Source organism: Acinonyx jubatus, chromosome A1 (genome assembly GCF_027475565.1).
Source record: "Acinonyx jubatus isolate Ajub_Pintada_27869175 chromosome A1, VMU_Ajub_asm_v1.0, whole genome shotgun sequence".
Classification (NCBI taxonomy): Eukaryota; Metazoa; Chordata; class Mammalia; order Carnivora; family Felidae; genus Acinonyx; species Acinonyx jubatus.
The window spans coordinates 31,376,792-31,396,538 of NC_069380.1; the positions used below are offsets into that span (position 1 = coordinate 31,376,792).

The 19,747-nt window shown below is 36.1% G+C and overlaps 1 long non-coding RNA gene across 1 annotated transcript in view; it reads left to right on the forward strand.

Annotated features, from left to right (window-relative positions):
- The first annotated feature begins 3,255 nt into the window (after nucleotides 1-3,255).
- Nucleotides 3,256-19,747, forward strand: part of LOC128314273 (uncharacterized) — a 54,181-nt gene continuing 37,689 nt past the window's right edge. Inside the window, exon 1 of the long non-coding RNA XR_008295758.1 lies at nucleotides 3,256-3,512. This is a non-coding gene — a long non-coding RNA (uncharacterized LOC128314273). The remainder of the gene's footprint in view (nucleotides 3,513-19,747) is intronic.

Below are 19,747 nucleotides of genomic sequence, written 5' to 3' on the forward strand. Positions count from 1 at the left end.
CATAGTGTTATGCACAAAACTCTAGTGGCTGGATGCAGCTCAGAATTTAGTACTTAGAGCTTGTATCAATAGAAATGTCACTGAAAGGATTTTTACTGGATCTTACTTTAACTCATCTAATATGATTAGAATTTGAAAGAGAAGATTTGTAATTTTCTCAACTAGATCAGTTATTTATAGTAGCGTATTTTTTTTTTAACACACACACAAAGCTTTAAACATAATCTGAATAATCAGTGGGCATTATGTTTTGGGTTTTGGAACTGGGAGCATAGCCAATTGGGGTGGAATTTTAATAACTGCTTTGCTACTTTTACTGTTTACTTTAAGCAAATTTTTTCATAAAAAGAGCTGGATTGACAGTCTCAGAGATCAAAGTCCTCTTTTTATCAACTGAACAGATAGAGCACAGGGAGTAAAAATTTCCCATCTGCCCAAACCACTGCTCTGGAGATTTTACCTATAAAGAATGAGAGGATTTTTCAAGCTCTTTGCTTTGTCTTTCTCTTGAGAGGATTCCTCATTCAGTGGCACTTACACAGGCAAAATGTTTTTTGAATTAACAATGCTACATAGATTTCATTTGCTTTAGGCATTCTTTCCACTACTACTTAACATATTATATTTGGAAATTATTTTAGAATCTACTGTATATTTTAAACTTAATATGTTTACAAGCTTGTATTGCCATTTTACTAATTAATAAATTGAGTCAAGAAAATTAAGTTACTTCTCTAAAATCACAAGACAGATTAATAGCAGTGCTTGAGTAAATATAGATTCTGATCGTATAATGCAACAATAAGCAAGAGAATTGACCATGGATTTGTAGGACCCTTTGCTTATAAACTACATTTAATTTGATCACCTAAACCACTATAATAAGAGCCCCACTGAAGGTGAATCAGAAAAGAAACTTTCAAAAGTTCTAAGGAAACATGTTATATATTTTACATATATTATATTGTATTATTTAACAAACATGTGAAATGTCTGATGTTGCAATTTTTTTGGAAGCACATCTCTGAAATTAGAATCTATCTTACCAACTGTTCCTTTGTCACATTTATTTGTTAGCATCTATTCTTTTTTGATGATAAGTAAAGCATCCCTTGCAACAAATGGTGTTTTAGATTAAATGAAATATAACAACTACTATCTTTCTAGATGAGGGAAATGAAGATTAGAGAAAGGGAAGTTAAGGTTTTTTTCAGCAATTTTTGCAAATTACTAAATCATGTAACCTGAATCTAAATCCAGGCTAGTGTAATTCTCAGACCCACCCCTTTAGAACTATGATGTTTCAACACGGAGTACTGTAAGTAATAATAAATGCAAAGTAGAATGGGAGAAGCTCCAAAGATGTGTAATTATCTCACTAACATGCTGTAGATGAAGTTGCCTGAGTCCAGGCAAACAGACCAAAATCTTAAATCTGAAATACCGGCAAAGTCTACACAATCATTAAAGGCATATGTGTTTTTGAAGAGATTTTCTCCATTGATCAATGTATACTTGAGTCAGGGGTTTACCATTTAAAACTTCGCACTGATAATTTCAGGGTAAAAGGTTAGACTATGATTTTTCAGCATTTATGATATACATAGTAATTATTATTCTGAAAAACAATTTAGGGATGATGGGTAAATGCTCTGCTAAGTCTTCTGTACTTGGCAGTGTTTCTGTATAATTTCAAAGACACCATACTGAACAAGTCCTAGTCATAAAATAAGGGAGGATGGACGATAGTGAGCACAAGAGATGCAAGGCATCCTAAACTCTATACAATGAAAATACAATGAAAATCAAATTTCAAATATGGTTATTTCTACTCTAAGGAATAATACTAAAAGAGGTAATGCATTGAATACAATGATACAAAGACATGAGAAGTCTGAGACCGCACATATTTTATTGTTTGTGAAACTCAGATTCATTCTATCCCTGTCAGAAGAAGGTCATCATCTCCATGAAGGCAAGGGTAGTGTTATTTTAATTCCCACTGTGACTCTAATTCTCGCTGTAACTCAACCCCCAGCAGAATGCCTGTCACAGTTGTTGTTACTCAGTTTAGTTATCTAATGGACTAATTTATCTGGAAAGATAATTTTGAAACTCCAATATTATGCATATAAAGTATGCAGGTTATAAAGTAACAGGTAACAAACATTTGCAGCATCCTTTGGAACAAACAACCCTCTTGATGGCAGACAGTTTTAGGTGTCAGTCCCAGTGGCAATGAAAATACCTGTGGTTTATACCCATCGTTTAAATGTGAAGTTCTGTTGAGACAAAAGCATATCTAAATAAGTTCTTGTTCAACTAATGTTCATTGAGCTCCTAATAGGTGACAGGCACATTGCCAGGTTTTGTTGATACAGAACATAAACTCTTACAGAGCACACACATGTGCAGACCAAATATAAAATTTACAATCTAATGGAGGATTAAACACTCTGTGTCTTTTTTTTTTGTTCTCTCCTGTTTGTGAATTGAATGTCAGGGGACCAAGATGGGGCTGTGCACCTGGTTTTTCTGTTTTTGGTTTTTGTTTTTTTTTTTCCGCCTGTGAGGGGGGTACCTACACTTAGAGTGGTGCAGGACGGATTGGGCATGGAGTGCAGAGTTAAGGTGTTGGGAGGGAGCTAGGGGGCAGAAGGACATTCAAAGGGAGGGAGGCATAGGACATTGCCCAGTGGTCCTTTCTAGCAGGTGATCAGGAATGCTAAGTGGCGCTGAGGCTGGCGCAGACGTGCTCACTCCCTTCCCCTCAAGTTCCCAAGAGCTTGCTCACAGTCAACCACGGTGTGGGTTGACAATGTCCCAGAGAGGCTGACGCATTGCCACTCCTTGTCTTCCCTAACTCCTGTTGTAGGCCAAGGAGCCCGTACAGACGGGTGGAAGGGGGTGGGGTGGGGGCTATTCTTCCTTCCGTTGGGGCTTAGCCTGTGAACAGAACCTGCAGCAGTGCCATAAACAGTCACGTTGTGAGTTCCCAGTGCTTGGCGACTGAGGAACATGGCTGGACCCAGGGCAGCATTGTGCGCGGGAAGCGGGCAAAGAGCCTCAGGCTCTGGCGGGAATGTGAGGCTGCTGAGGCCTCCCGCGGGAAGTCCTCCCTGGTCAGGCGGGAGGAAAATAGGAAGGGAGGGGACAGACAGGACCAATGGGGGTAGGCGGGCGGGGCGCCCTCTACTGGAAGCCCCTCCCTTCATCAGCTCCTCTGTTCCCCCTTCCAGCCCCCACCCTCAGCTGCCGTAAAGCTTAAAGCCAGGGGACTGGCTGGGACTTCCCCGGCGTCCCTTGCGCGGCGGCGGCAGCCACGTGACTACCCGCCAGGCCTCCTGGAGCTCCTGGCCGCTTGCCAACTCGCATACGGCTCCCCGGGAAGACGCCAGGGGTGTGGCTCTGTCGCGCGCCTGGAGCCTCACGTTCGGCTATCAGCTGCCATAGGTCAGGTGGCACAATGAACGTGCTGGATTACGAGGAAATTAACCCTACAAGTTAACCAGGTAATGCTTTTTTGAGATAAAATTTTGCCTGGTGATTTTAAAGATAGGCTTCTGTTCCTGAAGCATGCCGAGAGATATTTTCACTGGGTGTAGGATTCTGGGCTGACAATTCTCTGAGCACTTGAAAACTCTTGCGCCACTTCCTGTTGACTTCCATTTTTTCTTATGAATAATAGCCACAGTATTTCTAATGGTTTTCCCCCTATAAGCAAGGTGATGACTTTCACCAGATTTTTTTTTCCTTTTCTAGTTTTCTGCCTTGTTAGGCTGTACTCTTCCTTGTTTGTTTGTTTGTTTTGTTTGTTTGTTTTTGTTTTTGTTTCAACCTAGAGAGAGCAGGCCTGTGTTGCTTGTGTGTAGGTCTGTACTCGTTGTCATTTCTGGGTTGTGGCTTCTTCGGCTCCTAGCTTTGCGTATGTGACACAGAAAGAAATCCCCACAAACTCACAATCACATAGCTACTCTGTCTCAGGCTGCCTTGATGGTCTGCTTTATTCTTTCCACTTTCAAGAGTTGTTTTGTTTTGTTTTAGTATAATCACTGTTGTTCACAGTTGTATTTAGCAAGAGGGAGTAGTAAAAAGTATATCTACTTTACCATCCTAGAAGTGGTAGGGGCTGTTGTCATTACTGATACTATTATTGTTTTGGTTTTTATCTCTCAGTGAATGCTTTTTGAATTATTCCCTATTTGATGAACTACTAGTGATGCACTAAGTTGAAACTTTTTTCCTATTTCTTGACTGTATTTTTAACTTAGCACTTTCTTATTTACGGTTGTGTAAACTTTGATGGAATTAATGCACTTCAAAATTAAGTATCAAATGAAGACAAAAATATCAAAGTCAAAAAGGTGGCTTTATGCCCATTTTTCTAGATTATTTTTTAGCAATTTGTCAGAATGTATTTCTACTGTATACCTTCAAAACTTATGTGTATGCTAGACAACATTTCTTTCTTTTTTCAGAGATACTTTTAAAACTTTATTTAAAATACTTTATATAACAATTTGGGGTATTAGTTTTCATGGGAATCTCTTACATTTTATTTTCTATTTGTTAATTTAGATACAATATTTATCTACTGTGTTATATTTATAAGTAATAGAAAGCATGCTATAACAGAAGAAGCACTACCATGAAAGTTAGGAAAATGAGGTCCTAATCCAATTTTACCAGCAGTTCAATACCTGAGTATTTGTCACGAACACAGCTCTACACATTATTGGTTCTTAAGCCTCTTCACTTTTAAAATGATATGTATAAACTGGGTGATCAAGATTATGTTCAGATCCAAGATTCTACAGTTTTGTGAATGAATCATTCTAATTTTTTGTACCATATTTATTTTACCTTATAAGTATTCTCACTTTTGACAAGAAAACCTTCAGAAGCCATGGCAGAATTGACATCAAGGAAATTTGATCTAAAATGACAGCAAAATTAACAAAGTGTCATTATTTTATTTTTGATTATTATAAAAATTTTAAGTGTTTATTTATTTTGAGAGGGAGCACACAAATGCATGCAACGGGGGAGGGACAGAGAGAGAGGGAGGGAGAGAATCCCAAGCAGGCTCCACACTGTCAGCACACAGCTCAATGCTGGGGCTCTATCTCATGAACTGTGAGATCATGACCTGAGCTGAGATCAAGAGTGAGTTGCTTAACCGACTGAACCACCCAGGTGCCCCTAAAGTAAAATTCTTTTAAAAGCCTAAAAAATTCTGCATTGACTGTATTTCTGAATCATGAAGAAAAATCAGCGATCTATTAACTCCAACTGTTTTTGTAAACTATTTCTATCTGCCTTTGTCAGGTTTGCAGGCAATTTTCATTGAGAATTTTCCTTTGACTTATATATTTTATATTCTTACTTTAAGTACTTTTATTATTCTGGAAAAGCATCTAAGCAGTTTTTTTGAAGTGTCATCATGTTTATGTGATTTTTGATATACAGTGAAGAATTTTTTTCCAGCACATCTTATGTTTCCATCATTGCCAAGTGCAGTGAATTAATGTATTTGAAATCCTATGTATTAGAGTACCCCACTTAGGCCTTAGCTATACACAAATGTTTTAATTCTGATTTTCCTTTTCTTCTCAAATATAGAAATACATTTCTAACAGTAGACACTTTCTTATCCAGTTACATTTACTTTGTTGTGTACAGTATATCTGTTTATCTTTGAAGAGAATGTATCTTACTGTTTATCACAAATTTTTTAAAAAAATGAAATCAGATTTAGGAAAAGCAATATGTTTGTGTGATTTCATATAATTAAATCATTAGGCCAATACTTATTGTTCCTTCCTATCGTCTTATAGTGTGCCAAAAAATGCAAAGTAATTTTTAAACTACAGAACAAAATTGATTGACTTTATTTACATATATCCTTTTTCTGCAGGTTTTGCATTACTAAACCATTTTGAAATCTGATAAAGAGACTTACAGTGAAAAATTATTTCAATAATTTAACAAATATTTATTTATTATATACCATGTTCCAAACCTAGACTAGATGCCAGGGACACCGTTGCTGTAGACAACATAAGTTGTCAAGAATATACAGAGAAGGGGCGCCTGGGTGGCTCAGTCGGTTGAGCATCCGACTTTGGCTCCGGTCATGATCTCACACTCCGTGAGTTCGAGCCCCGCGTCGGGCTCTGTGCTGACAGCTCAGAGCCTGGAGCCTGCTTCACATTCTGTGTCTCCCTCTCTCTCTGCCCCTTTCCTGCTCATGCTCTGTCTCTGTCTCAAAAATAAATAAACATTAAAAAAAATTAAAAAAAAAAAAGAATATACAGAGAAGATGGCGTGCCTGGGTGACTCAGTCTGTTAAGTGTCTGACTTGATTTCGGCACAGGTCATGATCTTGTGGTTTGTGAGTTCCAGTCCCATGTGGGGTTCTGTGTTGATGACTCAGAACCTGGATCCTGCTTTGGATTCTGTGTGTGTCTCTCTCTCTCGGCCCTTCCCCTGCTCTCTCTCTCTCTCTCTCTCATAAATACATAAACTTTAAAAGAAAAGAGGAAGAAACAGAGAAGAAGACCTAAATTAGTTGGATGTTTCTGAGGGAGGTAGTGAACAGGGAGCCTTCCAGGGAGAGCCAAAATATGTTAAGACTTGAAGAGTAAATTGGAATTATTCAAATATGGAAAATAGAGTGGAAGGTGGTGAATCCATGCCTGTCACTTTCCTCTTTTGTAGCAAGATGTCATCCTCAAGATCCTGGGTATCAGAAATTTACAGGAGTGACTCTTTTTTCACTACTTATAACCAAGCCACTGTTCCATCGCTCTTTCCTAATAATTACTCTTTCTGCAAAATACTTAACATGGGACATGCCAATCTCTCGCCTACCTCACTGTCATTATCCACTTATCTGTAAGACACTTCTTCATATGCTCTGGTACATTTAAGTACTATACAGCTGACAATTACATTCTCTATCTCTGTGTTATCATCTTTTTGGAACTTAAGGATTAGTAAATGTTCTTGTGCTGCCCTTACTAAACTTTATTTTCAGAGTTATTACTCTCCTACTATACTCAACTGTGGCCAAAACCTTTCTCTCTTCAAAGTATAAATCTTAATTTTTTAACTGTTTTATTTATTTTTGAGAGAGAAGACAGAGGGTGAGTGAGGAGGGGTAGAGAGAGAGAGAGAGAGAGACAGAATCTGAAGCAGGCTCCAGGCCCCAAACTGTCAGCACAGAGCCCGGCATGGGGCTTGAACTCACAAACTGAAATCATGACCTGAGCCTAAGTTGGATGCTTAACCAACTGAGCCACCCAGGTGCCCAAAATATTAATTTTTAAAATTGACTAAATTGTCATTTGACTTCAACAACAATCACAATTATATAACTCTTTTGTAATTAGGATTTCTCTTCACTTGACTTGCTTCCATTCCTATGTTATAAATAATGAACAGTGTTATTATAGGCATCCTTAATGAAGGAATTGTCCCTGTGATAGGTCTCTCAGTTCCAGGGATTTATATCTTTGGTGCTAAAGATAATGCACATTTCTATTGAAAATAGCAGAGAGAATGTGAAGATAAGTACAACAGGCAGATCCTTAGAAAGTATGTTTCAGGTGTATATTGAAAAAGTGAAATGTTACCATCAAGTCTAAAGGAAAGGTGCCAGGTAAAAATAAGTGCTACAGCAAGGTGTTAATGTATGAACATACAGTGAACACAGTGGAGGCTATTATCTTAAGAGACGTAAGAAGAATTTCAAGTGTTCATGTGAAACCAAACTGAAGTGTCCTTGATTCATTTTTAGTTGATTTCAGTCCAAGATATATAAGAGTATTGGGAAGTCTGAAATTTTAGGTTTGGGTCAAACAGTAGGTTTTCTGAGCATTTGATTTTACCAACTCACCCTCTCAATCTCGTGGATTGATAACCAGGTTTGCTTGGTATTTCTAGAAAAATTGATGAGTGACAATTGAATCTACTCCAAACTCATGTTCTCCAGCCCATACAGTAGTTTTCTTTAAAAATAAATGATCCTAATTTTTCCACTCATTTTACTTCGAGCTTATAATTTCTCAGTCAAAAAAATCACTTTCTTCTCGTGCATCCAGTGTATCTTACATTTTTACCCAGCATTTCTTCATCTCCTCTAACCTTTAAAGATGACATAGAAATTCTTACTTCCATTACATTTACCTCTTCTGCCAAGCCATGATATATAGATATTCCTCAGTCTCCACTTAGCTTTTCTGTTTTCTTTATAATATTCTGTAGCAAATTTATATAAACTGATGGATAGCTGTTCACTTCTAAATATATGTGTAGACTCCTATATTTTAAAATTTGATCCTATTTTGACTTTCAGATTCTCTCTTCCAATATGTTCCTGGCCATCTCCATGTGGATATCACACTATTACCTAAGGTTAAACAATGTATACTACTATTTTTTTAAGTTTTCCTTCCCCAAATTTGTTCTGTCTACTATATGTCCTATGTCAAATTAATAAAATCAGTACCTTCCCAAAAAACAGTTCAGACAATTTAAGATTATCCTCAATGCATCTCTTTTGATTAATCCAATGGCTTTCAAACTTGAGTGAGCATCAGAATTATGTGAATGGTGGGCTCTACCTTTATGTGGGCTCTACCACATAAAGGCTCTACCTTTATGTGAATGCTGGGCTCCACTTTTAGAGTTTTGATTCAGTAGGTTTGTACCAATGCCCAAGAGTAGGCATTTCCAAAACGTTCCCAAGTGATGCTGATGCCACTGGTCCAGGAACCACAGTTTGAGAATCAGTGCTTTAACCTCTTTTAAGAAGTAGTCATCATGATGTTGTTAAGTTTGCTAATGACATTTTTGTGACTCTCCATTGCCTACAAAATAAAGCTGAAATTACACACACACACACACACACACACACACACACACACACACACACACGGTGAAGGGAGTGGATATTAAATCCTTTGGCAAACAGATTTAATTATATTCTGTTATATTTTGTTGCTCTCAAATATCATATGATCCACCATCCAAAAAACATTTTGATCCTTGAACAGGTGATTGTTTTATACATTTGTTTTGGAGAAATTCTCTAGATCTAACTTAAAACAAACAGAAAACAAAACCATATATGTTAGTGCTTCAACTGTCTTGAATTTTAACTCTCCATTTCCATTTGTATTTTTGGACTTTTCTACCTGGTTGTCGTGTCTGCAGCTCATGCTTAGCAACTTTGCCAAAAGTATCATCTATAATTTGTTCATCCCCCTTTTTTTCCCCCTCTTATAGTACCTCCTATCTATTGTTTTTAACAAATATTTATTATTAATCTTAGGACATCAATTAATGCCTATTGAATTGAAAAAAGAATAGGTACTTCTTCCATGCAGTTTTACCACTTTAGCTTTCAGTGTAAGTACTGTATATTACAAGGTGTTTCCGTAGATGAATAAAATTGTTACCCTCATTTGGCTAGGGAACTCTGTTTTTTACCCACTGATAATCATTTAAAATCCTCCCAGAGGAGTAAATGACCCTGCAGTCTTTTATAAATCTCTTTTGTAATAAACAACTAGTTAATGTTAATTTTTAATATTCATACTTAAGTAGGAAGGTACTTTCCTACACAAACAGGGGCAAAATGAACTGATACATACATTGTACTCATTCCACAAGCATAAACTTCTCTAAAGCATGGGACCTTAGGAAACATTCTATTATCAAAGCACATGGTTACACACCAAGAAATCTAAACCATGAATACAAATCGTTCTGATGAAGGAAATCATTGATCTTACACTAATTAGCAATATGTTCTCCAGGAAGGAAATCACTCTTGAGAGGTTTAACAAATGGTAATATGGATGAGCTATTCACAGGCTGGTTCCACAGAATGGTCCACTTCCAGATGCAAACACCCTTGCTTTTTTCCCCCTCCAGCAGATTCTTCTCAAGTTCCTGATATTAAAAGTAGTTTCATCTTCAGTTTTATCCTCTAGAATGGACATGATCTTGCTTTTATTTCCCCTCTCAATTGTCTTTTATTAAACAAATAAAAATAAACATTTTGTGTGCTACTTTTCTACAGGAATCGTTCTTTTGAGTACCTTTCATACCTCTCCAGTTTTGTTTCTGACTTCTGTTAGTTTCTCTCTAGCTTCCTTTACGTAAGCTGCCTCATATATAGGATCTTATAAATGTCAAGGACATAAACTACTTGAATTTCTTTGAACTCCCTCAGAACCTCCTTTACTATAGCTGCTCCCTGATTGTTAAGCTAACTTTTGATTGATCTGTTTTTCTCTCTCTTTTAAACTGCCTCCTCCTCTGCTAGTCACTACCCCTGTTTACCCACTCAGCTACTTACTCTCTTTTGCTTTAAACTCCTTTTTATTAGGACTCATGCAGACTCTGCCATGCCCTCATGCTGTCTTTCTGTAGCTGGCCTCTCAGAGCTTTAGATTATTGATCATTCTGCAGATGTGAAATTAAGCTGAAATTCCTCTGCTTTACTTCTGGTGTTACTCATGTTAGGTTTGAATTCAGTATTTCTGAACATGTTATATTTTTTAGAAAGTAGTAACTCCCTTAGTTGATGGATTATTTATTAGTAACTAATAAAGACCACACAATTTAAGAACTACAATGGCTCTGAGTGTATCGATGTATCATTTAAAGAGGAGGAAAACTGAGGCTCAGAAATTGTTAAGTGATTTGAAGTGGGCTTAAGTAGTATGTTAGTAAAAAGCTAGGGAGAAAAATCAGGTTTTCTAACTCTTAGAGAGTTTCTAGTTTACTGTAAATAACTTATCCATCTCTATCTATCTGTATCCCTATCTATCTATCTATCTATCTATCTATCTATCTATCCATCTAAAAACCATGAGATCATGACCTGAACTGAAATCAAGAGTTGGAAACTTAACTGACTGAGCTGCCCAGGCACCCCAATAGCCAGTATTATTTGATGGCATAAATACTTAAAGCTTTTATATCTGTACTATTAAACAATCATTGTTTAAATAGAAGAAATAGAAAAATACTTTATTTACTCAGATTTTGGTATTATTTCTCCAATAGTCCTGTGAGATGTTAGGAATTGTATTTTCACTCTCAAGTAGTATCTCAAAAACAGACACTACTAATAGTAGGTTGCCAATATTTGTACAAGGTGCTCTAAATGATTTTTCTGTTAATTTTATCTTTTGGTACCTTTAATCTCTTTGTAAGCCAGAAAAGTCAACTGATAATTTCCCTGAAATAGCACAAATGTTTTGTTTCACATTTATTTTCACAATTCCCCTTCATTGCTTAGAAAAATCTTGATCTAAGCTTCTTGAAATGGAAAATTAGTTTTAGAAATTGTCTAATAGTGAAAGAATAAATATTTTATTTATTTTTTTTTAAATTTTTTTTTTTCAATGTTTATTTATTTTTGGGACAGAGAGAGACAGAGCATGAACGGGGGAGGGGCAGACACAGAATCAGAAACAAGCTCCAGGCTCTGAGCCATCAGCCCAGAGCCCGACGCGGGGCTCGAACCCACAGACCGCGAGATCGTGACCTGGCTGAAGTCGGACGCTTAACCGACTGCGCCACCCAGGCGCCCCAAGAATAAATATTTTAAAAACAGATACTGCTGTATAGGGTCCAGTTGGTTTTCAGATCTTGAAGTCCCCATCTTGTAACAGTTGGATTCATTTAGCTTTTACCTTGAAGATCTAAGTCAGGCCCATTTCTAAGGCCAATACTGGTTTAAGAGATGAAAAAACAAAATTGGGACTCACAAATAAGTATATTTTCTACTATAACTTTTGATTAAAGGACCATTTTTGCTATTGAGAATTTTCTTTGATTTTAAAACCAATTCCCCTTTGGTTCTCCAGGACTAATAAATGTTTCCCTGTAACTGTGTTCTTTTTTTGATTATTTGCCTTTCCACATCTCTGGGACTGAATCTCTGAATCGTTCTAGCTAATTTGTTAAGGATTCAATTCACATCCTCTTGCTTCAGCTACCCCTAAGATTACAATTTTCTAGTTTGTATTTCAAATATTTCTGGGGCACCTGGGTCGCCCAATTGCTTGAGCGTCTGACTCTTGATTTCAGGTTATGATCCCAGGGTTGTGGGATCAAGCCTTGCTGCGGGCTGAGCATAGAACCTGCTTGAGATTCTCTCTCTCCCTCTTTCCCTCTCTTCCTCTCTCCCTCTCTTCCTCTCTTCCTCTCTTCCTCTCTCTCTCCCCCTCCCTCTCTCTCTCCCCCTCCCTCTATTTTTCCCTCCTTCTCTCTCTCTCTCTCTCTCCCCCTCTCTTCTTCCCTCTCCTTCCCTCCCTCCCTCTGCCCCTCTACCCCACTCACACTCTCTCTCTAAAATAAATTTTAAAATAATGTTAAAATATTTCTGTGTGAGGAATTCCAAAATCTATACCTATTGGTGAAAGTCTAAGATGGTAGTGGCACGGCTGTTGACATTTACCATGCCCAGAAACAGTGCTTTATGTTGGAATGGACTTCCTACCAGCTTGATTGGAGTAACTCCTTCCGAGTTTGAAATACTAGCCCTCTTAATTTCCCCATCTCTTTAAACTTAAATGGGATCTAGCAAGAACATATTTGTTATAAAATGTACCATGTAATTTTGAATTATGTTTTTAAATTAGTGCTATTTTTAGAGTTCTGCTTTTTTATGGCCACCCTGCCATTAAATGGATTAAAAATATAATTCAAAAATTTAGTGCTTTTTTTTTTTTTGAAAGTTTATTTATTTATTTTTTAGAGAGAGTGAAAGTGGGAGAGGAGCAGAGAGAGAGGGAGAATTCCAACTAGGCTCCATGTGGTTAGTGCAGGCCAGTCCCCTACACGGGGCTTGAAGTCATGAAACTTTGAGATCATGACCTAAGCCCATGACGCTTAACAGAGTAAGCCACCCAGGCACCCCAAAAAAGTTAGTGTTTTTAAATGTAAGATATCAAATCTAAAAGTAACTTATGTTTATATAACTACATTTGCATTTATCCATAACATTGTTAGAATATAGTGTTATTTTTATAGGTGTACGTTTTCCCTTTCATCAGGTATTAAAGAATTATAGAATCATTACTAATAAATTTGAAACTCACAATTGTAATTTCAATTAAAAATTGTGGTTTGGCATCACATATTTAATTTAAATAATTGGAAAGGAACAGATTATATTTTATTTTGTTTTTAAAATAGATTGATTTGTACAAAGATGAGAAATAAGAAGTGCCCTCATTTATATTTAACCAGTGAATGTTTGTCAAATTGTAGCCACTCTTCCAGCATAGTCAGCATCATGTAAGAACTTGTTAGAATTCAAGGACCCCAGACCTACTGAATTAGAATTTGGTCCTGGGCCCCAGCAATGTGTCTTAATAAGTCTTCCAGGTGATTATGATGCAGTGCAATTTGAGAACTACATAATAAATCAGTTTTAACAAGAAAAGTTAGCTATTCTCAAATAGTAAGAACCAATGGATAGCTCATTTTGAATGCAAAATTGAGTTTACAGAAAACAAAATAAAAGCAGAGTGAAAAAAAGTGAGTTTATCATTATTTTTCATGAAAAATCCTTCAGAAATTCCAAAAATGTGTTTATTTTTTGTGAAGTTTTTAGAATGAACTAATAATTGTAATGAAATTCATGATGGTAATTTGAGTTTTGGATTTCATATGATATTCAGTGCTTACTGACTACCATGACTTCAATCATTGGGTCAGGTTACACATAATTATCAATGGCCAGTTTTACTATTCATATGTAAATGTACAAAATTTAAAACTCATGGAAATGAGTGTTTAGCAATTGGCTTCTCAATGAAGAATTTGAAATGTGATTTATTTTCTTGGCTTTGTTAGCAGTGAATATATCAGCCCTGCTCTAATAAAACTCACGTTTCCCTTCTGTGCTTACTGAATGAGCTTTTCAAAAGGCAGAGATCTAGAGTTTTGCTTAGTAAACAAGAATCAACAGACTTATAGCAGGTGTTATTGCCAGCCTGATATTCGAGTATCATAGGGGAACAATTTAGAAACACATTAGTGAAAGCAAATGTGTGGAAACTATAATTCGAATTTATTATCTTTTGTGGCTAGTTTTCAAGAAATTCATATCTTTTGAGGATAATTTCATAATTTGCCTTCAAACTTGTACATAAACCTATTTCTCTTAGGTCTGATATTAGTAGGTTCAGTGAAATCCCAATAAAGGACAGATGTTTTTAATTCAATGCCTATCACAATAAATTGTTAAGAGCAGTTATTAGAACTGATCATGAAACTGATCAAAACCTTCATGAGCAATGGAAAAAAATTGCAATGACAGACTCACTAGTATAGGAATCTCATTTTTACTCAGCAGATACTTGTTGGCCATGTTCTAAATGCTAGAACTGTGTTTTCAGTATGCAGTTCCCATAAGGGCAGCATCAGCATCACCTGGAAACTTATTCAAACTGATAAACCCACAGGTATACAACTCTAGACCTGTTGAATGGAAAACTCTGAGGATGGGCCCAGCATTATGTGCTTGTTAAAATTGCCTCCAGATGGTTCTATAGAACAAACACATTAAGTTTCAGAACTACTGTCCCAGAGCTAAATATTATATTAATAACTGAATATACTTAAATAGAAAGATATGAAAGAAGGGAGGAAGGGAGGGAGGTAGAGAGGGATCAGTGAAAGATAAATGGATAGTTTAACTACTATTCCTACTTGTAATTTATTCATGGTCTAGGAGTGGAAACAGCTAGACTGGCAACACATGTAAGTTTATGGGCTTCAAGAAGGACATGTACCCGATATTCTGAGAACACTGTGGGACTGGTTCATATGTTAGAGCCTGCAGAGAAAACTATACTTGAATGAAAGCTTGTGAAGGGGGGTTGCTAAATAGGTTTTAGGTACCGCCCTGTCTCTGACTTTTTTCACGGTGTGTCTCTCCTCTGCCTCAGGTTTAGATTCTTTTTTCCATATTGGATTTGGAAAATAAACTATAATTACTATTTAGTACTGAAAAGAGTGTTGTGAGCATTAGAATAGTAATAAATATAATCATTGGCAGTTGGTTGTGGTATTTTTATGTTTCAAAACATAGGCTCTTACATCTTTTAAAGAGAATAATTATAGTCTTGCTTTGCCAAATAAGAACGGCATGGCAAGATTGACTGGTTTCCTCTAGGTTTTAGGGCTAACAAGAGGTGGGACTTAATATCCACTCTTTCACCACGATCCCTAGGGTCTTCCCTTCATCAATATACTTTCTTTTCTCTGCAAAACTAAAACTAAGCTCAAATTCACTCAAATTTTGACCACCAATAGGAGTTTTGTCTCTGTGTTAAAAGAGTGCAACACAAATAAAATATTACACACAAAAATTTTTTAAGTAAGGATAAAGATAAAAATAAAATAACATCATTAAATATATATGTAGAGACAAAATAATTTGTACAGCCCAGTATTTCTCTTTATCAAACAGATCAATATAAAATATGTGGAATTTTCAGTCTAATTCTTAGTTGTTGTTTTTTTTTAAAGAGTTTATTTTTAAGTGGTCTCTACACACAATGTGGAGCTCGAACTCACAACCCTGAGATGAAGAGTGGAATGCTGACTCAGTCAGCATTCAGATACTGACTGAGTCATCCAGGTACCCCTGTAGTTCTAAATAGCTAAGTGATAGGAAGATTATTTATGTCTTTTATAATGCTGAACAATAGGCGCTCCTAGTTAAATCCTGAGTTTTGACATTATTAAGCCATTAACCTCTTTGTCTTTGAAATGAAACCTAGCAAGTTAAAAGAAAACCAACATCTACAAAAGCCTAACAAATGTATTTCCCCATTAGTCCAAAATCAGGCGTTCAAATAATTTTCACATAAAGTACAAAGAAAGCTTATTTTTATATTTTTACTTTAGTATGGAATGGTTATGAAATTAATGATGACAAATATTTCCATATACTCTTTAATACACTTTGCAATAATACTGATCAATGAATTGATTGCCCTCCTCTTTTCCCAGTATGTATTACATTAGCTACTTATTTTAAACTTTAAATTAGATGGACAGAATAGACAGAATTTGAGGTTCTAACTATGCAGTTTACCTTGAAGTCGTCAACAATGCTATTTTGTCAAAATTAAAGTTTGTTTGCCAGAAAATTGAAACAAATTTTGAAAATTGAATGGTTTTCTCTAATTTCATGAACATCAGTGTTATGGATACTTACTTATTATGTGTTTATTTTATAGGTATTGTATATATGGAATAAATACATGGGTTCCATTCAATTCAGCTTAGGATTTTACATTGGTAGTAGCCAATACTGTTACTACTACTACTTTTGATCAGCTACTAAGTCAAAGAAGATGTGAAAACAATAATTTTCAAAACCTCTTTATTTTGCATTATCTAACCGTTTTATTGTTGTAACTCTAAGTTACTGCTATGTTTTGCTGAAATTAAGATAGTTTTTAATGACATTTTCACATTTAGAATAAAAATAGAAGTTGAAAATCAGTAAGAATTTTTGAAGAAAAATATTGTCCTCCTCAATGTGCGTAAACATGTCACAGATGAATGTACAAGTGTGTGTGGGGGGGGGGAGATCGTTATCACCTCTAACACTAGTTAAAAATTAATGAAATCTTGAATATTTTCTAGAAGTTATTGAACTCTAGGAAAACAATGTTATCTCTGACATTTGCAATACTGATATCTGAAGATAAACAGTGAAAAGATTGTTGGTTTTCTATGGTAAAATTGAAAATCTTGATAATTGTGCAATTTTTTAGACTTAAAAACACATTGTGTTTTTTTTTTTTTTTTTTTTATTTCAAGAACCAATCCTTTTAAAGCCTGGACTTGCCCTTTTCTAAATATATTTTGCTTAAGTCTTCCTTTCAAAATGACCATTTCCATGTATTAAATTTATATTATTTCCTATTACAAATGAAACAGTAAGAAACAAACAACATTTCATAAGCTTAATTTCATTACTTTCTTATTATAGTGAGTTGAATAATGTCCCTTCAAAAGATATGTCAATCTGGGAGCTTAGAATGTGACCTATTTGCTGTAAGCGTCTTTACAGATATAATTAAGGTAAGGATCTTGAGAAGAAATCATCCTGAATTTGGGTGGGCCCTAAACAAAATGATGAGTGTCCTTATAAGAGATAGAAAAGGAGCAGACACAGACACACAGGGGAGAAGTTCATGTGAATATGAAGGTAGCTAATGGAATGATGCATCTATGAATGGAGGAATGTCAAAGATTGACAATAGTCATCAGACATTAGGAGAGAGGCATGAATAGATTCTCCCTCAGAGCCTCCAAAAGGATTCAACTCTATAGACACCTTGGGCAAACTTCTGTGAGAGGATATATTTCTGTTGTTTTAAGCTACCGAGTTTGTAGTAGTTTGTTACGGCCGCCCAAGGAAACTAAGCCACTTGTCATGAATGATAGATCAGTACTTCTTTTTAAAATTTCTTTGTCCATCTTCCACTGGCCACAAATACATTTCATTGAATGTAAATTGAAGTCGTGTCACTTGTACATTAGAAAAGCTTACCAGAATCTCTGTTACAAAAATATTGCTGGGGAGTCTTAACCACTACCTTTAGAATCAAGTGGATTCCATTGGATCAGACAAAATTCAGTGGAAAATGGAAACCATATTAGATGTTTTAAGCAGGAAGAGATTAACAGGGGCTTTAGATGCTCATAAAACTGTTAGGAGGGTTGAGGCAGCAGGTTCTAGTCTCTAGAACCACCTTGAATACCTCCTAGTGTAATTCAATAATAATCTACTGAGGGAGCTAATACTCTGAGGCAACCTCTTAGGTTATGACTAAAGCAAAAGCTTCACCATTATAACACTTCCATTTTAATATCAAGGAAGTTGGAGAACGGAGATCCATTCTTTTAGTTCAAGGAGCTCATGTCAAATAGCTTCCTAGTAGCCATAGCCAAAAACCTTGGCCTGCTTCTGCCTTTTTAATCAATTATGAATACATCTAACTGGCCAAACCAACGTCACCTCCAGAATTAGAGCTTCCAGAAATTACATAAAATGCATATTTCAGCTTCCAAACCTCCTGACAGTTAGAAGGACCCCACATTTGGGTCAATATTCTGCTGTTGCCCTCTTGAAATTCTTAGTAATGATTTAATAAGGAGCCCATACTTTCATTTTTTGTTAATCCCCCCAAATTATATAGCTGGTTCTGTCAGCCCTGTACAGAGCTCTGACATTTTACCAGGTCCTGATATTACAAGGACATTTGTTAGGGTTTTGCTTTTGTGGCTTGCCTCTCTAAATCCCAATTCCCAGGATTCTATTGTTTGTTCTCTTAGCTCCTTGGTAATGACTCTTGACTGACACACAGTGTGTTGCATCTTCCCAGATTCCTTGACTTGGAGCTTTGCCAGCACCCACTTCTGCTAATATCCCACTTGCTCCACTTGCTCCTAATATCCCAAGACTTCTACTCTTCGCTTATAGCCACATTCTCCCAATACTGAAAATTTCCTGCCCATTCAGATTTTCTCTTCTCTTATACTCAGCTTTACTTGAAATTAATCCTGACTTGGCATATAGACAGAAATCTGGTGCTTTGACTCATTAGTATGGCCTTTCTACAAGCAAGACTGTCCTCCACTGAAGCCAGCTTTTGTATACAGCTTTCCTTAAATTTATTTTATATCTTAAATAAGGATGCTGTGTGTGTTACAACTGTGTAACAGGAAGCAGCTTGTAATTTGATATAAAGTATACTGAGTAGGGAACATGGAGATCTTGGTTCATAACTCAGTTCTGGTTAACTACTCATAAGACCTCTGGGTATTTCTTCCTGTCTCTGAACCTATAAATTGGAGGGGCTATACTAAATGGCCTATAAATCCCTTTCCAAGGCAGGTGGTTTTTTTTGTTTTTTGTTTTTTGTTTTTGTAAATATGCTAATAAGCATAGCTAGCCCCATAGATTTTGTTATAAGAAAAAAAAATACTATTTTGTTCCTAATGGTATATTATAGATGCAGGGCAATGATTACTAGTGGTCAAATGTAGCATGCAGTTTCTATGCTGTATGCAATCATGCTAACTACAAAAAATAATAATTTTAGCTAAAATGAATACTATGTGCATTTTGCATGAAAGAAAACTAGTGCTAGCTTCTCAGTATTCATGCAGGCAAACTTATATTAATACTTGATCCTGTGCCTTGCTTTGACACTCAGTTTCTTCAAAAAAGAGAGGTACAATTTAGGGCAAAAAGGATTAAAATAAAAAGGGGAAAAGAAAGGTAGTAGCATAAGAGTGGTTGAAGATGAGATTGACAGGATTATTCTTTAGATGGTTTACCCCATGCCACTGCAGTTTTTGGGTGTCAAGCAATATCATAAAAAATGTTGCTATAACAACACTAATTAATTATAGTGGGGCTTCACACACAGTACCTTAGACCCAATTCATGATGCTCTTAGGATGCTTTTTTGTGTGATGTCACACAACTGTGGCAAAAATGCTTCTGTTGAGGTGTCTTGAGATATGAGGTGATGTGCAAGGCAGTTCTTTGTGATTATTTTAACCTGTGCTTGGACTGTTCTGCACATAATCTTGTGTTTTTTTTGTAAACATATGGCATGGCTATCAGAGCTAATGAAGCTCGGAGTGTACATGTACCATAGACATTCTTTGAAGTCAAAGGAAA